This window comes from Salvelinus namaycush, chromosome 21 (genome assembly GCF_016432855.1).
Source record: "Salvelinus namaycush isolate Seneca chromosome 21, SaNama_1.0, whole genome shotgun sequence".
NCBI lineage: Eukaryota > Metazoa > Chordata > Actinopteri > Salmoniformes > Salmonidae > Salvelinus > Salvelinus namaycush.
The window spans coordinates 32,917,627-32,944,436 of NC_052327.1; the positions used below are offsets into that span (position 1 = coordinate 32,917,627).

General features: G+C 39.7%; 1 pseudogene; it reads left to right on the forward strand.

The window, feature by feature from the left end:
• The first annotated feature begins 9,341 nt into the window (after positions 1-9,341).
• On the forward strand, positions 9,342-17,419 carry LOC120065862 (annotated as a pseudogene).
• Positions 17,420-26,810: the final 9,391 nt, after the last annotated feature.

A 26,810-nucleotide genomic window follows, 5' to 3' on the forward strand; every position in this document is an offset into this window, starting at 1 on the left:
TCCTTGGTGTCCACATCACCAACAAACTAACATGGTCCAAGCACACCAAGACAGTTGTGAAGCGGGCACGACAAAACCTATTCCCCCTCAGGAGACTGAAAATATTTGGCAATTGTCCTCAAATCCTCAAAAGGTTCTACAGCTGCACCATCGAGAGCATCCTGACTGGTTGCATCCGAACGGCCCAGTACATCACTGGGGCCAAGCTTTTTGCCATCTAGGACCTCTATACCAGGCGGTGTCAGAGGAAGGTCCCTAAAAATTGTCAAAGACTCCAGCCACCCTTGTCATAGACTGTACTCTCTGCTACCGCACGGCAAGCGGTACCGGAGCACCAAGTCTAGGTCCAAGAGGCTTATGAACAGCTTCTACCCCCAAGCCATAAGACTCCTGAACACCTAATCAAATGGCCACCTAGACTATTTGCATTGTCCCCCCACCCCCTCTTTTACACCGCTGCTACTCTCTGTTGTTATCATCTATGCATAGTCACTTTCATAACTCTACCTACATGTACATATTACCTCAACTAACCGGTGTCCCCGCACATTGACTCTGTACCGGCACCCCCCTGTATATATATTGTTATTTTTTACTGCTGCTCTGTAATTACTTGTTACTTTTATCTCTTATTCTTATCCATATATTTTTTGGAAACTGCAGTGTTGGTTAGGGGCTCGTAAGTAAGCATGTCATGCTCATGCCAAGCCCCATGGCTGGCCCCATGTATTTGTAACATTTTGTGATTTAAGTCTTAAGATGTTCAGCCGTTTACATATTAACAGATATGCAAGGCTATACATTTGCTAAATACACACAAATTGCTTTATCCTCTTTTCTCCACTCAGTGAGTCACTTCTACAACACTGATAGCTTGAGAGGTTTATTTTTAGTGGATGCTCCAAAAAGACTGAACCACCAATGCTTAGCTGTGGAGAAAAAGGGTCCCTCTGTTTCTGAACAAGAGAAGAATGCCACATCGCAGCAGGGTTGGAAAGGGGGGAGGGGTTTGTGGAAAAGGGAGGCAGGCAGCTGCAGAAGTTAGTTTGGTGGAATGAACGAGTAGACCTGCAGAGAGAGAGGCTAGAGGCTGTTTGGCTGTGCTCTCAGACGTTGGGAACTGAAATAAACGTGCACCGAGAGGGGACCCCAGGACCGAGCTCGAGAAACCCTGCTCTAGAACAGTTTTCAACCTTGATGGGTTAAAAGAAATGTATGGCACTCCTAAATAGGCCCTATTCATTTGTTTAGTGATAATGACCTCAATCTCATCTGATCCATATACTGCAAATCATCTATTTTCTGTAACAGATGTTTTTATAGATTAAATAGGGTTTATTTGAACTATTTTCATAGTTCCTTAGTCATTTTTGTATTTGTGTGTACCCCTTTAAAAAATATATATTAAGTTGATGTCTGTGCCCCGCGGAAATCGAATTAGCATAATACAAAAATCCCCATAAAATCTGTCAGTTTAATACGGACCCCCCATCCGGGATCATCCTCATCAGAAAAGCTGACTAGCATAGCCTAGCCTAGCGCCACAGGGATATCATATAATATAATTTCATGAAATCACAAGTCCAATACAGCAAATGAAAGATAAACATCTTGTGAATCCAGCCAACATTTCCGATTTTTTAAATGTTTTACAGCGAAAACACAATATATATTTATGTTAGCTCACCACAATAGCCAAACACACAACGCCATTTTTTCACCGCAAAGATAGCTTTCACAAAACCCACAAATAAGAGATAAAATTAATCACTAACCTTTGAACAACTTCATCAGATGACAGTCTTATGACATCATGTTATACAATACATTTATGTTTTGTTCGAAAATGTGCATATTTATAGGTATAAATCGTAGTTTTACATTGCTGCCATAGTCACAAATGGCACCAAAACAGCCAGAATAATTACAGAGAGCAACGTGAAATACATAAATACTCATCATAAAACTTTGCTGAAAAATACATGTTGTACAGCAAATGAAAGATAAACATCTTGTGAATCCAGACAATATTTCCGATTTTTTAAGTGTTTTACAGCGAAAACACAACATATATTTATGTTAGCTCACCACAATAGCCCAAAACACAACGCCATTTTTTCACCGTAAAGATATCTTTCACAAAACCCACAAATAGAGATAAAATTAATCACTAACCTTTGAACAACTTCATCAGATGACAGTCTTATGACATCATGTTATACAATACATTTATGTTTTGTTCGAAAATGTGCATATTTATAGCTACAAATCTGGGTTTTACAACGCAGCCATCGTCACAAATAGCACCAAAATGTCCGGAGAAATTTTGGAGAGTCACGTAATCTAACAGAAAAACTCATCATAAACTTTGCTGAAAAATACATGTTGGACAGATAATTAAAGATACACTGGTTCTTAATGCAACCGCTGTGTTAGATTTAAAAAAATAACTTTAGTAAAAAGCACAGCATACAATAATCTGAGACAGCGCTCAGCCATTCTCCGCCATGTTGGAGTCCACATATTCAACAAAAATACGAAATAACATCATAAATATTCTCTTACCTTTGATGAACTTTCATCAGAATGCAGCTCCAGGAGTCCTAGTTCCACAATAAATCGTTGTTTTGTTTTAGAATGTCAATTTCTTCTGTCGAATTAGCAACTTTGGCTAGCATAATGGTGCTTACGTGTCCATGAACTTTTGGCGCATGGAACGAAAAATTCCAAAAGTCATAATAAAAGTCGAATAAACTGGTCAAACTCAGTTGAAAATCCATCTTTATGATGTTTTTCTCATATGTATCCAATAACGTCCCAGACGGAGCATTTCTTCGTGTCTACCTAACGCATTGCAGAAAATGATATGGTGCTCCCAGGTGCGCAGCAAAATACTGCCAATATGGCTGACCTGTCACTCCAAAAGCTCTCATTCGGTCACACATCAGGCTAGACACCTCATTCAACGTTCTACTGCCTGTTGACATCTAGTGGAAGGCGTATGAAGTGCATACATATCCATAAATTCAAGGCAATTGAATAGGCGAGGCCTGTCACAGAGAATTTTCACTTCCTGTTTGGAACTTTGCCTGCCAAATGAGTTCTGTTTTACTCACAGATATAATTCAAACAGTTTTAGAAACTTCAGAGTGTTTTCTATCCAACAATAATAATAATATGCATATCATATGATCTAGAACAGAGTACGAGACCGTTTAATTTGGGCACTATTTTTTCCCAAAGTGGAAATGGCGCCCCCTATTTCCAAGAGGTTAAGCTATAGATATCTGTATTTTTGCATTAGATGCATCTCAATTCACCGCATCTGCCGATGTCTCACTTCTGCATGTACAGTGAAAGGTGACAGAGCTAGAGCAGTGTTTGTCAGATCATGAGACATCCCGAAAATCGGTCTTCTCACAAAATCATCTGTGATTTTGACCTAAAACTATTATGACACCTCTCATGAATACGATGGTGTTCTCCGTTTTGCTCTAGGACTCACAGGACTTGTCTGAAGGTCCTCAGTACCAGTTGAAGAAATGTATGGAAGTATATATGTTTAGTCCCAAAAATAAGGGGTTAAATCCCGATCTTTCTTATATCTCTAATATAGGACAGACACAGATTTTTGGGGAGGACTATCTGTTGTTCCATGTAGAGAATCTGATATTCAATGTGTTTGTATGGGCTAATACTGTAGCAGTAAGTCCAAATGATGTTTTTTTTATACTTCAAGGGGACCTTATAACAATTCCATATAGCCAGTGGTGCAAAAAGTACCCAATTGTCATACTTGAGTAAAAGTATAGATACCTTAATAGGAAGTTACTCAAGTAAAATTAAAGTCACCCAGTAAAATACTACTTGAGTAAAAGTTTTTGGTTCTAAATATACTTAAGTATCAAAAGTAAATGTAATTGCTAAAATATACTTAAGTATCAAAAGTAAAAGTAGAAGTATAAATCATTTCAAATTTCTTCTTTTAAGCAAAGCAGACGGCACCATTTTCTTGTTTTTAAAATGTATGGATAGCCAGGGGCACACAACACACATCCTTTACAAAAGATGCATTTGTGTTTAGTGAGTCCGCCAGATCAGAGGCAGAAGGGATGACCATGAGTTGTCTTGATAAGTGCCTGAATTGGTCAATTTTACTGTCCTGCAAAGCATTCAAAATGTAACGAGTACTTTTGGGTGTCAGGTAAAATGTATGGAATAAAAAGTACATTGTTATCTTTAGGAATGTAGTGAAGTAAAAGGAAAAGTCATCAAAAATATAAAAAGTACTTTAAAGTACTACTTAAGTTCTTTACACCACTGCATATAGCTTAGTACACCTGCATGTCTCGTGTGTGGGACTACTGCTTTCTGTTACACCTTACGATGCCTCAAAGGCCTCTACAGTGTTTGATCTCCCTTTAAGTGTGGATTTTTAGTATCTGCTGATAGCTTTTAATTATTAGCTGTGTTGGAGTCAGGGAACAAGGAATTTCTCAAACTCTGTTGTGCCCGTTTTACCCTTCAAACTTCTTCTTCCTCATTCCAATCCGTTGCTGTAGCTTCTCCCACTCTCGTGAGTGTGAAAAATGTTGCTAGATTCCATTTTACCCCCTCCCCTTGTGCTTCTCTGCCTGTGTGCGCAGTTGCTGTGACTGTTGCACAGACAGCTTCATTTGCAGAATTGAGTGAGAAAAGACGCTAAATACTATAAAACTCGAGACAACTGGAAGCAGAATTTGTCGCTAGCATCTTTTACAAGTAATAGTCTCTGGCGAGGTCTGAAGACATGACAAATATAGCGACAGTCACTAAATCGTTAACACTAGGCTCTAGATTCTATTTATGTTCATTTCACCCCTCCTGTGATGTAAGGGAACTCCCCCCCCAATTGTACAAAATAACATGGCAAGTTATTGGCACCGGGCGCAGCATATACACGATGGACAAATACACTACTTCTGGCGGTGTTTCATCCAAAGTTGATGGCAAATGCCATCTTGCAAATGAGCTGTGTAACACTCCAAAAATCCTATAGTGGGCGAGTGCGTTCTATCCTAATTTTTCATAGGCTTATTGTAACGCAAGTCAAGACCCAAGAGTAAAATTTTGAAATTTTGAAAGTTTTGGCAAAAACTTATCACCCCCTTAAAAAAGTGCTTTCTGGACCGTTTTTCGAAATTCTTTCGAGTTTTATGTCAATTACACATGTGTAAGAACTGTATGAAAATACTTTTGTCAAATTTTATTAACATAAATTTTTTGGAAATTTTATTTGTACTTAAGGAATATGTTTTGTGCATTTGGAATGTGATTTCATAGGAAGTCAAAAGTCAAAAGTCAAAAATGTCAAAAATTTGGAAAAAACTCATCACCCCCTTTAAAAAAGTGCTTTCTGGACCGTTTTTCGAAATTCTTTCGATTTTTATGTCAATTACACATGTATAAGAACTGTATGAAAATACTTTAGTCACATTTTATTATCATCATTTTTTATAAGTGTTTACTTGTACTTATGGAATATGTTTTGTGCATTTGGAATGTGATTTCATAGGAAGTCAAAAGTCAAATGTTAAAAATGTGGAAAAAACGTATCACCCCCTTTAAAAAAGTGCTTTCTGGACCGTTTTTCGAAATTCTTTCGATTTTTATGTCAATTACACATGTATAAGAACTGTATGAAAATACTTTAGTCACATTTTATTATCATCATTTTTTATAAGTGTTTACTTGTACTTATGGAATATGTTTTGTGCATTTGGAATGTGATTTCATAGGAAGTCAAAAGTCAAATGTTAAAAATGTGGAAAAAACGTATCACCCCCTTTAAAAAAGTGCTTTCTGGACCGTTTTTTGAAATTCTTTCAATTTTTAGGTCAATTACACATGTATAAGAACTGTATGAAAATACTTTAGTCACATTTTATTATCATAATTTTTTTTGAAATGTTTACTTGTACTTAAGGAATATGTTTTGTGCATTTGTATAGTGCTCCCATAGCGGGCATGGACGTCTGGATGACACCTAAAAGCATTTAAAACCGTTTTGAAAAATGACGCCTGGTAACCCAAAACATGAAACATATAATATTTTTTGACTTTTTTTGAAAACCTCCATAAATCACTCAGGCCAGCACACATTGATTTTTGGCCGTAGAATAGTGCTCCCAGAGCGGGTATGGAAGTCTGGATGCCCCCTAAAAGCAATTTCAACCATGGCACCTGGTAACCCAAAAAAAATACCAGGTGCACGAAAAGTTTGGACTTAGAATATTTTTAGAGTTTTTTGGAAAAACTCCATAAATCACTCAGGCCATTGACTCGAGAAGAAAAAACATAAAATATTTTCCAGAAAAAAAAACAGAATATTTTCTGACTTTTTTTGAAAACCTCCATAAATCACCCAGGCCAGCACCCATTGATTTTTGGCCGTAGAATAGTGCTCCCAGAGCGGGTATGGAAGTCTGGATCCCCCCTAAAAGCATTTAAGGCTCTGTGTGTCTTTAAGCACCATACTTTTTCATTCCATCCTTGCTGTGTATGTCTGTGTGTGTGTGTGAGCTTTTCTTTGACATCTGTTTAGAGAAATGACTGATTTACACTTCATGCTGTCCCCAGTCCACCTGGCCTTGCTGCTATTCCAGTTTCAACTGTTCTGCCTGCGGTTATGGAACCGCCACCTGTCCCAGACCTGCTGTTTTCAACTCTTAATGATCGGCTATGAAAAGCCAACTGAAAATTATTCATGATTATTATTTGACCATGCTTGTCACTTATGAACATTTTGAACATCTTGGCATAGTTCTGTTATAATCTCCACCCGGCACAGCCAGAAGAGGACTGGCCACTCCTCATAGCCTGGTTCCTCTCTAGGTTTCTCCCTAGGTTTTGGCCTTTCTAGGGAGTTTTTCCTAGCCACCGTGCTTCTACACCTGCATTGCTTGCTGTTTGGGGTTTTAGGCTGGGTTTCTGTACAGCACTTCGAGATATTAGCTGATGTACGAAGGGCTATATAAAATAAACTTGATTGATTGATTGATTGATGAGGGTTGCCTAATCACACACATAAAGTTTTGGAAAGATCTGACTTTTTTAACCCTTTGAAACAGCACCTATGACCCCATTTTAAGGCACTTCCGGTTGGCACAGGAAGCTATAAGTAAATACCTATCCTGATCGGGGTATGCTTTTACAGAATCCTGAGTTTTAAGTCTATACGTTAAGAACTGACTGATTTACACAGGGTTGAATGCACTATATATCACAAACTGCTGGTTGGGTATGGCAAAACACTTTTAGGGTGATTTTATCACTTCCGGTTGCTCCAGGAAGCTTAGAATCAACACAGGTAGACCTCATAGTGGCTTGATGGATTGTCATTGAAGACAGGTTCATAAGACATTCATAACCCACATAGGCTTCAGGTTGAATTTAGAGGTGCAGTCAATGTATTCCAATGGGGAGACATGTCATTGTAAACTGTTTGATGTAAACACCTTCTTTTAACTGTTAAGGGTTAATGCCACAAGGTCAAGGTTGGGCTTGCACAGATCGGGAGAACCGTAAGAACATTCCTGAGGTCAAATTGTGCTTCTAACCTTAACGGTTCTCTCTCTGTCTCCCAAAAGCAAATAAAATTGACATTGAGGTCAAAGGGTCATTTTGCTCTGTCTTCTTGTCACTGTCACTGCGCTCAGACCGAGTGAGCTACGGTCAAGCGGGGCATCTCGTTGAACTCGGCACGGCCTGGAGATAATAGTAATGCCATTGCAGGCTTTGTGTGTCACTTTTTCACTCCATCCTTCCTTTTTTTGTGTGTGTGTTTGTGTGAGAGAGCTTTTCTTTGACATCTGTTGGGAGAAATGACTGATTACAGTTCATGAGGGTTGTCTAATCACACAAGTGAAGTTTTGAAAAGATCTGACCTTATTACCCTTCAAACCTGACCCTATGGCACCATTTTAAGGTACTTCCAGTTGACATAGGAAGCTGAAAGTGAACACATACCCTCCTTGGGGTAGGCTCTTATATAATATTGAGTTTTAAGTCTTTATGTTAAGAACTGACTTATTTAAAGAGGGTTAAATGAGTGTGTGTTATTTCATAAAATCACATAAAATCACAGAATTCTCGCAGAGCTTCGAGACCCACTTTAAAAATGTTCATCTGAACAAACTGCAACTGGATCTGTGAATTTTTTGGAGAAAAAAAATCCTCTTTGTGAACATCACCAAACGGTCAATGTACGATTTCTCTTAAATTACGATAGATAAATGGCTGGTTCTTTTTTTCCTGACACCGTATGCTTATGTACTTTGACGTGAAGCGGTCAAGTTAGCACCCTACTTGCGTTTTTGACCTTTAATCCCAGAAAAATGGCCATAACTCAAAAAGCGCCGAGGCCTCGACGCCATCTCGTTCGGGGCCAACTGCCCATTACTCCAAACCTACGCTCGCCGAGTTTCGTCTTCGAAATATTTTCCGTTTAGGAGAAAAGGCCGCGCGCGTTTGCCACGTGCTCGTGCGCTTGCAATATGATTTATTTTCCCTCTTGTGGGAATTTTCGAGAATGCGGAAAAATGACCAAAATTTGTCATTTTTATAAAAAGGAAACCGAACGTCCGAGACGCTTTCTTCGATGACTTCCCGAAAGATCTCTCCCCCACCTCCGGCCCGACGCCGTCCGCGATTTTCTGAAACGTCTCCGGACGTCAGGTAAGGGACCGTACATTCGCAATGGGACTTTCTTCACCGACCATACGGCTCCCGTCTCAGAAGTCCCTTAAGGTATGTGAAGGAGATGCAGGGGCACATGTGCAGAGTTTTCTTTCCAATGGTGCCAATTATATGCATATCCTGACTTCAGGGCCTGAGCTACAGGCAGTTTACTTTGGGCACTTCATTCAGACAGGAAGTGGAGAAAAAAGGGGCCTAGCCCTAAGAAGTTAAGAAGTTTTAAGAATAATAAAACAGCAACTATGTATACGTACCACAAATGTTTTCTAGTATTGAAAAAGTAACAACGTTTCGGTAGACTGTGCAACACTACGTTGTACATAAGGTCCAAACGGAATTTGCCGCCTTGCTGGAAACTTACGGGGGGGTTAAGTGTCTTGAGCAAGACCACAATGGCAGGCGATGGCATTTGACACCAGCAACCCTAAGATTTGCCAGCTCACTTCCCGACAGAGTTTACCCATCAGACCATTTATACGCCCTTCCATGGGCTACCTTTGGAGTGTATGTAGACATGAACCATTATGCATTTCAGGAGATCCCAGGATTGGTGCCGATTAGTGTCAGGACTGGCCATGACACATTTTACAATGAAACATGTAAAAATGAATGACTACAAAATTAACAAGATGAGCAGGGTAATCAGAATATAAAAAGTTCAACATTTTGACTCAGCCAAGACCTAAAAATAAATGGTCCCACTTTTTCAAATTGAGTCATAGCGAGCTGCGGTGACCAATGACAGGATTTGGGAATAACATTGCCTTGATTAAATTCTCCTCCCTGTTCACCTTGGAATTAACTTCTCTAGGGTAGGGGGCAGCATTTTCACGTTTGGATGAAAAGCATACCCAAATTCAACTGCCAGTTACTCATCCCCAGGAGATAAGATATGCATATTATTAGTAGATTTGGATAGAAAACACTGTGAAGTTTCTAAAACTGTTTGAATCATGTCTGTGAGTATAACGGAATTTATTTAGCAGCCGAAACCCCGAGGACAAACCATTCAGATGTTGTTTTTTTTGAGGTCACTGTCTTTTCAATGATTTTTCATTGGGAAACCAGATTTCTAAGCAAATTGCTTGCAGTTCCTACGGATTCCACTAGATGTCAACAGTCATGAGAAATAGGTTGAGGTTATTCCTTTGTGTAATGAAGAAATACGGCCATCTTGAAGTCGAGGCACTCCAGGTGTCCTGTACATGGGCTTCAATCAAACAGAAGGCATGCAACATTTCGTTTTAGTCCTGTATTGAACACAGATCATCCCGTCTTCAATTTTATCGATTATTAACGTTAAAAAAGACCTAAAGTTATATTACAAAAGTAGTTTGACATTTTTTGGCAAAGTTTACAGGTAACCTTTGAGATATTTTTTCGTCATGTTTGAGCAAGTTGGAACCGGTGTTTTTCTGGATCAAACGCGCCAAATAAATTGACATTTTGGATATATATCGACGGAATTAATCGAACAAAATGACCATTTGTGATTTTTATGGGACATATTGGAGTGCCAACAACAGAAACTCGTCAAAGGTAAGGTATAAATTATATTTTTATTTCTGCGTTTTGTGTCGCGCCTGCTGGGTTGAAATGTTTTCTCTCTTTTGTTTACTATAAGTGCTATGCTCAGATAATAGCATCGTATGCTTTCGCTGAAAAGCCTATTTGAATTCTGACATGTTGGCTGGATTCACAACCAGTGTAGCTTTAATTTGGTATCTTTCATGTGTGATTTAATGAAAGTTTGATTTTATAGTAATTTTCATAGTAAATAATTTTAATTTGGCGCTCTGCATTTTCTCAGGCTTTTTGCCAAGTGATACAGTAGCGTCTTGCCTAAACTCAGATTTTTGGATATAAGTATGAACTTTACCGAACAAAAAATACATGTATTGTGTAACATGAAGTCCTATGAGTGTCATCTGATGAAGATTATCAAAGGTTAGTGATTAATTTTATCTCTATTTCTGCTTTTTGTTAATGCTCTCTTTAGCTGGAAAAATGGCTGTCTTTTTCTGTGACTTGGCTCATACCTAACATAATCGTTTGGTGTGCTTTCGTCGTAAAACCTTTTTGAAATCGGACACTTTGGCTGGATTTACAACAAGTGTAGCTTTAAAATGGTGTAAAATACTCGTATGCTTGAGGAATTTAAATTATGGGATTTCTGTTGTTTTGAATTTGGCGCCCTGCAGTTTCACTGGCTGTTGACGAGGTGGGACGCTACCATCCCACATACCCTAGAGAGGTTTTAAGGACCATACTATACTTGTCATCCAGGCCAATTTGGACACAAATTAAACCATGCATCAATAGTGGTAATTTACCGTTATTGTCCCCCTCAGTCTTTGGCAGAATATCTTAATACTGAGATTGCATCATCCCCAGCAGGACAAACCGATTCCTTAGGCTCTTGTGATAGCTCTGACAGTAAACTGGAGCTGCAGATTCCTGAGGGGGCCAAGGCAGGTCCACAGTCGGTCCTAGGTGAATAGGAAATGGTTCTGGAACAGTAGTAAAATGCATAATACACAAACAATAATTCTCACCCACCATCTGTCCTGTAACTCAGGTTCCAAAGTAGGCGACTCGTCCCCCTCCACCCCCAGCATGAACTCCTCTTTCTACAAGTTCATGATCAACCTGCTGAAGTGCTTCAGTCTGGAGAGAAAGCTGCTGGAGAACAGGGGAGCCTTCATAATCAGGTAGCAACGTGTGTTCGACTGCTCGCATAATCAAGCAGCGACACCGTTTCCTGTGAAACAAAATTGGCTGAAACACCAAGCTTCTCAAGAGAACACTGATAAAATTGTTTTGGAATCTATGATTTTGTTAGGATCACCATTAGCCGGCGCTAATGGCAACAGCTAGTCTTCCTGGGGTACAACACATAATTTTTAAATACATTTTTACATTTTTTATTTCACCTTTATTTAACCAGGTAGGCCACTTGAGAACAAGTTCTCATTTACAACTGCGACCTGGCCAAGATAAAGCAAAGCAGTGTGACAAAAAACAACACAGAGTTACACATAGGATAAACAAAAGTGCAGTCAATAACACAATATAAATATCTATATACAGTGTGTGCAAATGGAGTAAGGAGGTAAGGCAATAAATAGCACGTAGTAGCGAAGTAATTACAATTGAGCAAATTATCACTGAAGTGATAGATGTGCAGATGATGATCTGCAAGTACAAATACTGGTGTGCAAAAGAGCAAAAAAGTAAATAAAAACAATATGGGGATGAGGTAGGTAGTTGGGTGGGCTATTTACAGATGGGCTATGTAGAGCTGCAGCGATCTTTAAGCTGCTCAGATAGCTGATGCTTAAAGTTAGTGAGGGAGATATAAGTCTCCAAATTCAGCGATTTTTGTAATTCGTTCCAGTCATTGGCAGCAGAGAACTGGAAGGAAACGTGGCAAAAGTGGGTGTTGGCTTTTGGGATGACCAGTGAGATATACTTGCTGGAGCGCGTGCTACGGGTGGGTGTTGTTATGTTGACCAGTGAGCTGAGATAAGGCGGAGCTTTACCTAGCAAAGACGTATAGATAACCTGGAGCCAGTGGGTCTGGCGACGAATATGTAGCGAGGGCCAGCCGATGAGAACATACAGGTCGCAGTGGTGGGTGGTATAAGGGCCTTTGGTGACAAAACGGATGGCACTGTGATAGACTGCATCCAGTTTGCTGAGTAGAGTGTTGGAGGCTATTTTGTAAATGACATCGCCAAAGTCAAGGATCGGTAGGATAGTCCGTTTTACGAGGGTATGTTTGGCAGCATGAGTGAAGGAGGCTTTGTTGCGAAATAGGAAGCCGATTCTAGATTTAATTTTGGATTGGAGATGCTTAATGTGAGTCTGGAAGGAGAGTTTACAGTTTAGCCAGACACCTAGGTATTTGTAGTTGTCCACATATTCTAAGTCAGAATCGTCCAGAGTAGTGATGCTAGTCAGGCGGGCGGGTGCGGGCAGCGATCGGTTGAAGAGCATGCATTTAGTTTTACTTGCATTTAAGAGCAGTTGGAGGCCACAGAAGGAGTATTATATGACATTGAAGCTTGTTTGGAGGTTTGTTAACACAGTGTCCAAAGAAGGGCCAGATGTATACAGAATGGTGTCGTATGCATAGAGGTGGATCAAGGAATCACCCGCAGCAAGAGAGACATGATTGATATATACAGAGAAAAGTGTCGGCCCGAGATTTGAACCCTGTGGTACCCCCATAGAGAATGCCAGAGGTCCGGACAACAGTCCCTTCGATTTGACACACTGACCTCTATCTGAGAAGTAGTTGGTGAACCAGGAGAGGCAGTCATTTGAGAAACCAAGGCTGTTGAGTCTGCCGATAAGAATACGTGATTGACAGAGTCGAAAGCCTTGGCCAGGTCGATGAAGACGGCTGCACAGTACTGTCTTTTATCGATGGCGGTTATGATATCGTTTAGTACCTTGAGCGTGGCTGAGGTGCACCCATGACCAGCTCGGAAACCGGATTGCACAGCGGAGAAGGTACGGTGGGATTCGAAATGGTCAGTGATCTGTTTGTTAACTTGGCTTTCGAATTCTTTAGAAAGGCAGGGCAGGATGGATATAGGTCTGTAACAGTTTCGGTCTAGCGTGTCTCCCCCTTTGAAGAGGGGGATGACCGCGGCAGCTTTCCAGTCTTTAGGAATCTCGGACGATACGAAGGAGAGGTTGAACAGACTAGTAATAGGGGTTGCAACAATGGCGGCGGATAATTTTAGAAAGAGAGGGTCCAGATTGTCTGAAGAAGACAATACAGACAAAAATACTTTACAATTAACATACATTTAAAAACAACATAGACATTACAGACATATCTAAAAATGTAATAAACTTTCAACTAAAGACACACAAATGTTCCACCCCTTGGGATTGTTTGTAGTTTGTTACCCATTACTTTGGGATTGTTTGTAGTTTGTTACCCCTTACCTTTCTCGACACTGGGATTGTTTGTAGTTTGTTACCCATTACCTCTCTCTCTTCTGGGGTTGTTTGTAGTTTGTTTCCCATTACCGCTCTCTCCTTGCTCTCCGTCCCTCCAGGCAGCTGTGTCTGCTCCTGCACGCGGAGAACATCTTCCACTCCATGGCAGACATCCTGCTGAAGGAGGAGGACCTGAAGTTTGCCTCCACCATGGTGCAGACGCTCAACACCATCCTGCTCACCTCCGCATAGCTCTTTCAGCTGCACAACCAGCTCAAACACCTGCGCACTCAGGTAATATCAAATTGTATTTGTCACATGCGCCGAATACAACAGGTGTACACTTACAGTGAAATGGTTACTTACAAACTAGGGTGGCTGGAGTCTTTGGCAATTTTTAGGACCTTCCTCTGACATCACCTGGTATAGAGGTCCTGGATGGCAGGAAGCTTGTCCCCAGTGATGTACTGGGCCGTACGCACTACCCTCTGTAGTACCTTGCAGTCGGAGGTCGAGCAGTTGCCATACCAGGCGGTGATGCAACCAGTCCGGATGCTCTTGATGGTGCAACTGTAGAACATTTGGAGGATCTGAGGACCCATGCCAAATATTTTCAATCTCCTGAGGGGGAATAGGCGTTGTCGTGCCCTCTTCACAACTGTCTTGGTGTGTTTGGTCAATGACAGTTCGTTGGTGATGTGGACACCAAGGATCTTGAAGCTCTCAACCTGCTCCACTACAGATACAATGCTATTTCACAGTAAACAAATTGACAACAGAATTTCAGCATGCTTATAGGGAGGGACACTCAACAAGCACAGCATTTACACAAATGACTGACGATTGGCAGAGAGAAATTAATGATAAAATTATTGTGGGGGCTGTCTTGTTTGACTTCAGTGCAGCTTCTGACATTATCGATCATAGTCTGCTGCTGGAAAAACGTATGTGTTATGGCTTTACACCCCCTGCTATAATGTGGATAAAGAGTTACTTGTCTAACAGAACACAGAGGGTGATCTTTAATGGAAGCCTCTCAAATATAATCCAGTTAGAATCAGGAATTCCCCAGGGTAGCTGTTTAGGCCCCTTGCTTTTTTCAATTTTTACTAATGACATGCCACTGACTTTGAGTAAAGCCAGAGTGTCTATGTATTTCGGATGACTCAACACTATACACGTCAGCTACTACAGCAACTGAAATGACTGCAACACTCAACAAAGAGCTGCAGTTCGTTTCAGAGTGGGTGGCAAGGAATAAGTTAGCCCTAAATATTTCTAAAACTAAAAGCATTGTATTTGGAACAAAACACTCACGCAACCCTAAACCTCAACTAAATCTTATAAATTGAGATGACTAAACTGCTTGGAGTAACCCTAGATTGTAAACTGTCATGGTCAAAACATATTGATGCAGTAGTAGCTAAGATGGGGAGAAGTCTGTCTATAATAAAGCAATGCTCTGCCTTCTTAACAACACTATCAACAAGGCTGGTCCTACAGGTCCTAGTTTTGTCGCACCTTGACTACTGTTCAGTCGTGTGGTCAGGTGCCACAAAAAAGAAAATTGCAATTGGCTCAGAACAGGGCAGCACGGCTGGCCCTTGGATGTACACAGAGAGCTAATATTAATAATATGCATGTCAATCTCTCCTGGCTGAAAGTGGAGGAGAGATTGACTTCATCCCTACTTTTATTTATGAGAGGTTGTTGAATGCACCGAGCTGTCTGTCTAAACTGCTGGCACACAGCTCGGACACCAATGCATACCCCACAAGACATGCCACAAGAGGTCTCTTCACAGGTCCCAAGTCCAGAACAGACTATGGGAGGTACACAGTACTACATTGAGCAATGACTACATGGAGCTCTATTCCACATCAAGTAACTGACGCAAGCAGTAAAATTAGATTTAAAAAACAGATTAAAAAACACCTTATGGAACAGCGGAGACTGTGAAGCAACACAAACATTGACACAGGCATACACACACACACACACACACACACACACACGATAACATACGCACCATACATACACATGGATTTAGTACTCTAGATATGTGGTAGTGGTGGAGTAGGGGCCTGAGGGCACACAGAGTATTGTGAAATCTGTGAATGTATTGTAATGTTTTTAAAACTGCCTTAATTTTGCTGGACCCCAGGAAGAGTAGCTTCTGCTTTGGCAGCAGCTAATGGGGATCCATAATAAATACAAAATACAGTCCCGTCGATGAGATGCTCGGCCCTCCTTTTCTTGTAGTCCACAATAATCTCCTTTGTCTTGATCACGTTGAGGGAGAGGTTGTTATCCTGGGACCACACTGCCGGGTCTCTGACCTGTTCCCTATAGGCCGTCTCATCGTTGTCGGTGATCAGGCCTACCACTGTTGTGTCGTCGGCAAACTTAATGATGGTGTTGGAGTCGTGCTTGGCTATGCAGTTATGGGTGAACAGAGAGTAGAGGTCGGGACTGAGCACACACCCATGAGGGGCCCCAGTGTTGAGGATCAGTGTGGCAGATGTGTTATTACCTACACTTACCACCTGGGGGCAGCCCATCAGGAAGTCCAGGATCAAGTTGCAGAGGGAGGTGTTTAGTGCCTTAGCTTAGGGATGAGCTTTGAGGGCACTATGGTGTTGAAAGCAGAGCTGTAATATCTGAGGGGATGATACTGTATGGCTGGCCACCTGGATCTGGATCATTTTCAATTCAGGAAGTCTCCAAATTAAACAAATTAAGAATTGGTTAAAAGTGACAGAGGACTTGAATTTCAGTGAATTTATTGAATGAATTGAGTTGTAATGTGTGTCTGGTGCCCATGTGTGTGTCTGGCGCCCCCTGCAGGAGAGCAATGCCCTGTTCTGCTGTCTGTACCGCTCCTGGTGTCACAACCCTGTGGCCACCTTGTCCCACTGCTTCCTGACAAAGAACTATCGCCATGCCTACGACCTCATCCGGAAGTTGTATCCTTTCTGCTTGTCTTTGATATACATTTTGCATATCAGTATTATTGCACCTCATAGTGTATGTCTATTGGTGTGTATATTCTACTATATTTCCTTTATGTTAGCCATGTAGTGGTGACTTGGAGGTGACTGTGGAATTCCTCATGGAAGTGGACAAGCTCGTTCAGTTGATCAAGAGCTCCATCTTTACCTGTGAGTCTCACAGCACCAATATTAGACCTGAACACACACACTGAACCGCATCACACGAACCGCATCACACAGCACTACACACACACCTGTCTCTCATCTTTCTGTGTTTGTCTAGATTTACATCTTCAGCTGCTGGATGTGGAGAACAATCCGTACCTGATCAAGGCCCTGTACGGCCTGCTGATGCTGCTGCTTCAGAGACTTCCAGCTTCTCTCTCACCGCCTGCGCTGTATGCCTAACCCAGAGCTCATGAGGACAGTGTGAGTAGTACTAATGATTGTGTTAATGTGGTGTGCCTACAGTGTGCAGCATTCCATTCCCATGGCCACTGCCACTACAATATTATTCCCTATACAGTTATTTATTTCATCCCCATGTTTTTGGTTTCAGGGATAATTCGAAGTACATTGAGTCTAAGTCTGTTAGCATCAAGCTTCCGGCATACGCTTACATGGATTACAATGACCTGTTGCACCACTTTGACCGGCTGCAGAGCAAACATCTGGAGGTGCGCCACCAGCGCTCAAGTCGTGCCAATCACCCAGACAGGAAGTTGGTGCTGTGACATGGTGGGACAGACTTTGACCCCTGAGGCAGGGCACTGCGTCAAGCCTTCACCCACGGATGGAGACGCAAACACCCCAACCAACCGCTAACTTAAAGGACTGATTGAAAACTGCTCACCACTCATATAGGAGCACCTTGTGCCTTTGAAAATACTGTAGGCATGAAGAACATTGAGTGGATTTTCTTTTTTAAACAATCGTTTTTTTAAAGGGATACTTTGGGATTTTGACAATGAGGCCCTTTATCTACTTCCCCAGAGTCAGATAAACTCGTGGATACCATTTAAGAATTGTAAGCATGCTAGTAGATAACTATAGACTTTCAGTCATTGCGCTAATGCTAGTTAGCATTGGCTCGCAAAACTACCGCTAACTTCCTTCATCATAGGTGGTGTGTGAAGTGGTGGGTGACGTATGACGTAAAGGTAACGTAAGGGTAATGGCGGACTGAAGGGATTTATGTAGAGCACCTCAAGATAAAACATAATATTCGAAATATCTGCTAAATTAGACTAAAATATTAGCACTACTTAATCTGGTGAGTGATAACCTTCAATCTGGACAATAACACAAAACAAATCCTAAAACTAGAGACATTTATCGACAAATATTACGAAAACAGGCAACAACCAAACATGACGGAGAGTAAGACAGGGGAACCGATTACAAAACGAAAACGTGACTCTTCTACAGACACTGATGATTTAATATTCTCACCACCCGGAATGGTAAAGGTCGAAACCGATCTGTTAAAATCAATAAATGACAAACTGGGTATACTTGAATTAGTTAGTAAGGATATAAAAGAGTTGAAGGCAAGCCTAGAGATGAGTGATGAAAAAGCTGCGACATTGGAGAAGCAAACACACGCGCTAAAAGGGACAGTCAATAAGATTGAAACCGAAATGAATGGAATTAAAAAGGAGAACACCGTTCTGAAGGAAACCTTACTAGACATACAAACTAGATCCATGAGAGAGAATTTGGTACTTACAGGTATCCAAGAAAAAGAAGGAGAAGTTCCTGAATCTATAGTTAGAGAGTTCCTCCTTACAGCGCTTCAGATTCCACGCGAAGTTATCGACAAAATCCAACTTGAACGCGTTCACCGCTTCGGACAGAGAGGGCAGAGGTACGAACGCCCAATCGTTGCCAAATTTGCTTCATTTAAAGATAAAATAATGGTTAAAAGCCTGGGTAAAAGACTTGCTGGGACCAAAATTGGCATGAATGATCAGTTTCCGAAGGAAATTGCAGAACGGCGCAAAGTTCTGTATCCAATTTTCAAAGAAAATAGATTAAAAGCGAAACGAGTAGCTCTCGTCGTTGATAAACTATATATTGATAACCAGTTGTTCAGAGACACAAAGACTACTCCATGGTTATTTTAAAAATTACAAAGTTCTCATAGACGAGGGAAATAAACACAATTCAAGCCCGGTTACTGATTGTAACAATACAATAAAAAATATAGCTTTTCTATAAATCTTCACATATAACTAATTGAACACACAAGCACTAATTCAACATAGTGAAGATAAAAACTAAGTAAACAGAAGGCACAGTATGTGTGGATGGTATGGTTTGTGTTTATTTTTTATTTTATTTGTTATGTTTGGAAAGTTGAGTGAGTGAGTAATGAAATGGTTGCATATCCCAGAGCCAATGTATTGCTGTGAGCCGGGTATGAGAGGGCTTTCAATGTTGTTCAGATGATGGATATACTTTTATAATGAATTATACGTCTTATTTATTTATTGTCCTATCATGGAGAACTACATTTTTTATTTATTTTTTATAAATTATATCTAATTATTTATTATCCTATTTTAATGGTACGGTCCATGGCACTATACCCTAGACACCCACCTGAATGACCCAGATACTAAGGAGAAGTCCCTAACTGTTTTATGTGCCCGCTGTAAGCGGTCTGTATGCAGCTAAAATGAGGTCAGAGACCAAGAGCAGCACTGCCCCCTCAAGATTCTGAGCCTGCTTGGCAGGGTTGGTCCTGCAAAGCCAAAGCCCCAATAAGGGAGAGCATAATATACAAGGAAATTCTCAAAGCTGCTAATGAGAACCTTGACGACCTTGTACCTAGCCGGTGGGGATTCCGGTGGGGTGCCCCCACCCAGGCAGTGGCAGTGCTGGCAACACTAGCTGCAGTAACCCATGGGGAGGGGGTCACACTCGGACATTCAGAGAGGGGGTATATTATTGTGGCCCTGGCGGCACAAAATCAAAGTCGGACTGCATGGAGATGCGTGGGGACATGGTCATGACGGGTGGCCGTATTGTGGGTGTTTCAGGAATAAGGTGTACATTTGACCTCCATTATCTAGGATATGACAATGGTAAATAAATCTCTCAATTTTTGCTAATTTTTTGTGCGGTCTTGCAGGCCTTCTCATGCAGCTGCAACTGCAAGTGCATTTGTAAATCATGACCCATCTTGAGTTGGGCTCTGGGATGGTGCAATTGTTGAGAAAGTGAGCTTATGGTTGTGTGGGGGTAAGGGCTGAGTGTGTGTGGGTGTATGTGTGTATCCCACAACTGTTGCGAAGGAAGAAGTAAAAGATGTTAGGGACAATAGAGGATGATCCACAGATATATATAATACAAATCGAGGTGAGGGCAATGGAAATGCATATGGTAATTGATCTTCTTCAATTCGGTAAATGGCACTGTATGCTCTTTTCAAAGAATGGATCCCAGTCGGTTCAGGGCTATGGGATACAGGGGGTCGAGGGTGGTCTACCGGGCATTGGGATGACAAGCCATCTCGAGATGAGGCCTTTTAGCGGGTGGAATAGTAGGGACCAATTGGAGGTTTACTTAGTAGAAATGCAAATATCATGGTACAACTATATAGACACTCAATCATTATGTTACTTTTTAATAGTACGTTTACAAAAATATATTCTGATTAAAAGAATGAAAGGTGTGTCTCATTATGGTAAGTGGTGAAATAAGTATAGCCAGTTACAATTGTAATGGCTTAGCAGATAATAAGAAAAGACGATCAGTATTTACCTGGCTAAAAGAGAAGGATTATAATATCTATTGTTTACAGGAAACCCATTCAACAGTTTTAGATGAAGTTTTGTGGAAAAAGAACTGGGGGGGAAAAATATATTTCTCCCATGGGCAAAGAAATTCAAAAGGGGTGATGGTTTTAATTAACAATAATTTTGATCCAAATGTGCAAATTGTCCAAACAGATCCTCAAGGTAGATGGATTATTTTAAATATGTTATTGGACAATAAACAAATATGGCTTGTTAACCTATACGGTCCGAATAATGATGATCCAAGCTTCTTTGAAAATATATATAAGAATTTATCAACTCTACAAGCAACACTAGACTCTATTATTATAGTGGGAGATTTTAATACGGTCTTAAATACCTCTATAGACCGGAAAGGAAATCACACTACAAACTATCACCCTCAGGCACTTAAGGAAATCATGAATGTCATGGATATATTGGAATTAGTGGATATATGGAGACTTAAATACCCTGATTTAGTGAGATATACATGGCGGAGGCTGAATCAAGCTAGTCGTCTTGACTACTTTCTTATACCATTCTCTCTGGCACCAAAAGTTAAAAAAGTGTTGATAGGGGACAGAATGCGGTCGGATCATCACATAATTGGCATATATATTTCTCTTACAGAATTTCCACGTGGGCGAGGATATTGGAAATTTAATCAAAGTCTACTAGATGATAAATTGTTTAGAACTAGGACAGAAGATTTTATAACTGACTTTTTCAGACATAACATAGGTACAGCAGATCCCCTTATTGTATGGGACACTTTTAAGTGTGCCTTTAGAGGCCATGCAATTCAGTACTCATCTATAAAACAAAAGCAATTTAGATCAAAAGAGTCCATATTAACAAAGGAAATTGAAGGACTAACAGTACAGTTAGATAGCAATAAAAACGGTACCATAGAGGCACAGAATAAGTTAGAGGAAAAACAAAAAGAAATGGAGGAACTTATTCAAGAAAGATCCAGTGTAATACATTATAAAAATAAAGCGAACTGGATGGAATATGGGGAAAAATGCACCAAATTCTTTTTCAATCTTCAATATAGAAATGCTACCAAAAAAAATGTATTAAAACTTGTTACAAATGATGGAGTCACGCATGATTCACCAAATGATATTTTGAAAGAGGAAGTAAAGTACTTTAAGAATATGTTTTCGTTTCAGGCTCCTCCATCTCCACTAACTGAAACTAATTGTATGGATTTTTTTCCTATTAATAATGTAAAATTAACATCTGTACAGAAAGACTCATGTGAAGGCCAAATTACAGAGGAGGAACTGCTTGATGCAATTGGGGCCTTTAAGGATGGGAAAACTCCAGGGCTGGATGGCATACCAGTGGAAGTATACAAAACTTTTTTTGATATACTCAAAGGACCATTATTAGCTTGTTTTAACCACTCCTATATAAATGGTAGATTATCAGACACGCAACAAGAAGGTCTGATATCGTTATTACTGAAACAGGACCCAAGTGGTATATATAAAGATCCAGTCCAATTAAAAAATTGGAGACCTCTTACACTTCAGTGTTGTGATGCAAAAATCCTAGCAAAATGCTTGGCGCATAGAATAAAAAAAGTTTTGTCAGATATTATTCATCCTAATCAGACAGGTTTTTTACATGGACGATACATTGGAGATAATATAAGGCAAGTACTGGAAACAATAGAACACTATGAAATATCGGGGACACCAGGTCTGGTTTTCATAGCTGATTTTGAAAAGGCTTTTGATAAAGTACGACTGGAGTTTATATATAAATGCCTAGAATATTTCAATTTTGGGGAATCTCTTATAAAATGGGTTAAAATTATGTATAGTAACCCTAGGTGTAAAATAGTAAATAATGGCTACATCTCAGAAAGTTTTAAACTATCTAGAGGAGTAAAACAAGGTTGTCCACTATCGGCATATCTATTTATTATTGCCATCGAAATGTTAGCTGTTAAAATTAGATCAAACATTAATATTAATGGATTAGAAATCCGTGGCTTAAAAACTAAGGTGTCATTGTACGCTGATGATTCATGTTTTCTTTTAAAACCACAACTAGAGTCTCTCCACGGCCTCATAGAGGATCTAGATACCTTTGCTATCCTCTCTGGATTAAAACCAAATTATGATAAATGTACCATATTACGTATTGGATCACTAAAAAATACACATTTTATATTGCCATGTAGTTTACCAATTAAATGGTCTGACGGAGATGTGGATATACTCGGTATAAAAATCCCAAAAGAAAGAAATGATCTCACTCCAATAAATTTTTATAGAAAGTTAGCAAAAATAGATAAGATCTTGCTACCATGGAAAGGAAAATACTTGTCTATTTGTGGAAAAATCACCCTGATTAACTCTTTAGTCATATCACAGTTTACCTATTTGCTTATGGTTTTGCCTACACCTAGTGACCTGCTTTTTAAATTATATGAACAAAAAATATTCCATTTTATTTGGAACGGCAAGCCAGATAAAATTAAAAGGGCCTATTTATATAACGAATATGAATTCGGAGGGCAGAAATTATTAAATATTAAAGCATTAGACCTCTCACTAAAGGCATCAGTCATACAAAAGTTATACTTAAATCCAAACTGGTTCTCTAGTAAATTGGTACGAATGTCTCATCCTATGTTCAAGAAGGGCCTTTTTCCCTTTATTCAGATTACACCTGCTCACTTTCGGTTGTTTGAAAAGGAAATAATCTCCAAAATATCCTTATTTTTTAAACAAGCCTTAGAAAGTTGGTTGCAATTTCAGTTTAATCCACCTGAAAGGACGGAACAAATAGTACAACAAATATTGTGGTTAAATTCAAATATAGTAATTGATAAAAAAACTGTATTTATCGAAGAAATGTTTAAAAAAGGTATAATTTTTGTGAATGATATCATAAATAGGACTGGTGGAGTTATGTCACACATGCAGCTCACACAGACATATGGAAATGTCTGCTCTACCCAAAATTACAACCAATTAATTGCAGCATTACCACAAAAATGGAAGAGGCAAGTAGAAGGGGAAAAAAGTAAGGAACTTGTATGTCGGCCCTGTATTAAAGAACATAAATGGTTAAAGAAAAGTGTGATAAATAAAAACATATACCAATTTCATTTAAGGACCAAAAAACTGACAGCTGTGCCATATAAATTGCAAAATAGTTGGGAAGAGATGTTCGATGTACCCATTCCATGGCACATGGTTTATGAATTGATACGCAAAACAACGCCGGATTCAAAACTTCGAATTTTTCAATTTAAATTATTGTACAAAATTCTTGCAACTAATAGAATGTTATATATATGGGGTATACAATCTTCCCAGCTCTGTAGATTCTGCTGTGAGGAGGCAGAGTCATTAGACCATTTATTTTGGTATTGTCCATATGTAGCTCGTTTTTGGTCACAGGTCCAGGAATGGCTGAAGAATTGCAACATTTGCCTAGAACTAACGCTACAGATAGCAATACTGGGGGATTTGAAAAGCCATAGTCAATCAATCAATAATATAATAATTATTTTAGCAAAAATGTTTATTTTTAATTTACAATCTGTAGAAGCTATGAGAATAGGAAGGTTCAAATCTTTTGTGAAGCATCACAGCACAGTTGAAAAATATATGGCAAATAAAAATCCGAAATGGATGATGTTGGAAGATAGATGGGAAGGGTTGAGTAGAACTGAAGGGTGGGACTAATAACAAGATAAACAATGTAGGGCATACGGGATCTGTGAAATGTGTATAGGTGCGGAGCTTTTGTGAAATAGCACAGTTACAAGTGGAAATAAAATTGGATGGACAACAGAAATAGAGGAAGGACTAAGAACAAACAAGAGAGAACTATTATAAAGTAGTCTGTGTCTGTAAAATAGGTATAAGATGTATAAATTGAAGGTAAAAGCAGAAGTGTTTATTAGTTTACTCCAATTGGGGGAGCGGTGGTAGGGTTGCGGGGAATAATAATAAAGGTATATTCTTTAAAAAAGTATGTATGTCTATATAGGTATGTGTATGTATATATGTATATATGTATGCATGCGTGTATGGATATATATATTTACCCAAAAAAATATGGGGGATTGGAAATGATGCAGACAATTACATTGGAAGCAACATTCTTTCCGCAATATTAAGCTGATCCACCCCAATAAAAGAAAAAATAAAAAATAAAAAAAAATAAAAAAAAAATAAAAAAAATAAAAACTTCCTTCATATTGGACACACACATAAAAATTGTATCCACGAGTTCATTTGACTCTGGGGAAGTTATATAAAGGCCTCATTTTCCAAAATCCAGAAGCATCCCTTTAAGTGTTTTTTGTTGAGTAGCATACATAAACTCTCATGCAGACACTCCCCATACCTTCCTGTTTAACCCTGCTGGGACATTAGTTTAGGCCCACCCAACCCTAGTTGTGAGAAGTGAGAGGACCTTATTGTGACTGGAGGACAATCCAAACTTGAATTCAGGGCAGGGGAAACCGCTTGTATCGTTTGTCGTAAAAACAAACACTTTTTTTCTTACTATTTAAAAGGCTTGTTACTTGGCAAGCTCATATTCCGCAATGGTCCCAAAAGCCCTGTATGATGGAGACAGCACGATTATGCTCCTCAGACTAGTTTTATGCTCTTTCTGTTGCTCAAAGCTTAACTGGACACTCCCTCACCTGAATTCAAGTCATTCTTCGTGAACAGTGTTAAAACCTCTCTTTTGCCCCCCAATCCATCCATCCATCCTTCCCCTCTCTCACATTCTAATTTCATACTCCTCTCTTCAGCCAGTCTCTTCCCTTCACTGACAGCCTTTTTCTCTTTCAAACGCTTGTTACCTTCCTCTTCTTATTGCTAACATCTGCTTTCTGGGCAACCCTTCTGCAGACAGATGTCTTATCAAGTGAATCTTTAAAAAATAAAGTGGACCATGTGTAATAATTTTACTTTCCATTAGCTCGTATACTCTATGCATCAGTTTCTGAACAGTAGGTGGCGTCAGTCATACTTTTATGGATAGTGATTGATCTGTGGCAGGTGTTATGTAGATTCCCAATAAATAATTTACACAACTACACTTTTAGCCCATTTAAGATACAAGGAATTAGAAGCAAGTTTTATTCAGATCGCCATTAGCTTTTGCCGAAGCGATTCTTCCTGGGGTCCACAAAACAAAACACTGAAACAGTTACAGCCAACATACCACTATCCTCACTCTGTATGTAGCTAGCTGACAATGTTTTGTCATACAGTAGCTAGCAGCCAGAGCAGTAACAAGTGGGACAGGACCAAACAGGTGGGAGCTCATGTTAGACAAGAATGATGACATGGTATGTCAGTTCCTATGAATATGCAGGGTTTGTTTACAGCTGATGTGCTTCAGTGATGCCGCCCAGACCTATAGCAACAAGCAAAGGAAGAGCTCCAACTCGTTAGTCTTTGAAGTTAACGTGTCTCCTGTGAGACACCCCAATAAAAGAGCATTTCTTTGATCTGGAGTTCTTTTGAACACACCCTCTATGCAATGTCGGCAACTGCGCCGTGCGACATCTTATCACATAAATGCCATACACGTGACAAGTCAAATTACCACACCTGCCTCCCACAGCTACAACTCATTGAGTGACAAAATCATACATGGTTGAATAGACAATATCCTCATTTGTAATGGTGCCAAAAGGTTTCTAGCAGCTGATATGGACCATAGAGCAAGGCACCTCATGACAACTTTTGACATCCATTGTATTTCACAAATCTGTGAAATCCAGTTGATATGTACAGAATGTAATTGCAGTGTTAGCTTAAGCCCTGTGGAGTTACTTGTCCTCATTATAAAGATGTAATCCCAGAAATGTTAAGGATGTTTGAACAAAAATCAAATGGTATTTCCTCACACCTAGTGCATTCATAAGCTTATGCCATTCTTTCAAGGTCCAATGCAGCAGTTTACCTCTATATAAAATAATTCAGGTAACAATGAAGTACCTTCATACTGTTATCTTCAATTGATATGGTCAGAAATGGGTTTTTGAAAGCTTCTTGGCAAAGAGCAATTTCTCAAGCAAGAATTTTGTTAGGACTGAGTGAAGGGCCTTATTGAAGGGATCTGTAACCTGAAAACTATCCATTATTGACAGAGGTTTGAAAGTAATTGGTCTAACTTCCAAAACTCAATTCCACCAAAACAGGCTGAAATTTCAGGCGTTCTTTTCAAAACTGCATTATTTTCACATTATTCCAACCTCAGTGTGGAAATGTATATAGAACACAGAAAAACCTTGATTGCACTGGGCCTTTAACATGCAGTTTTTCCCAACACTGCTTTGGCTGCA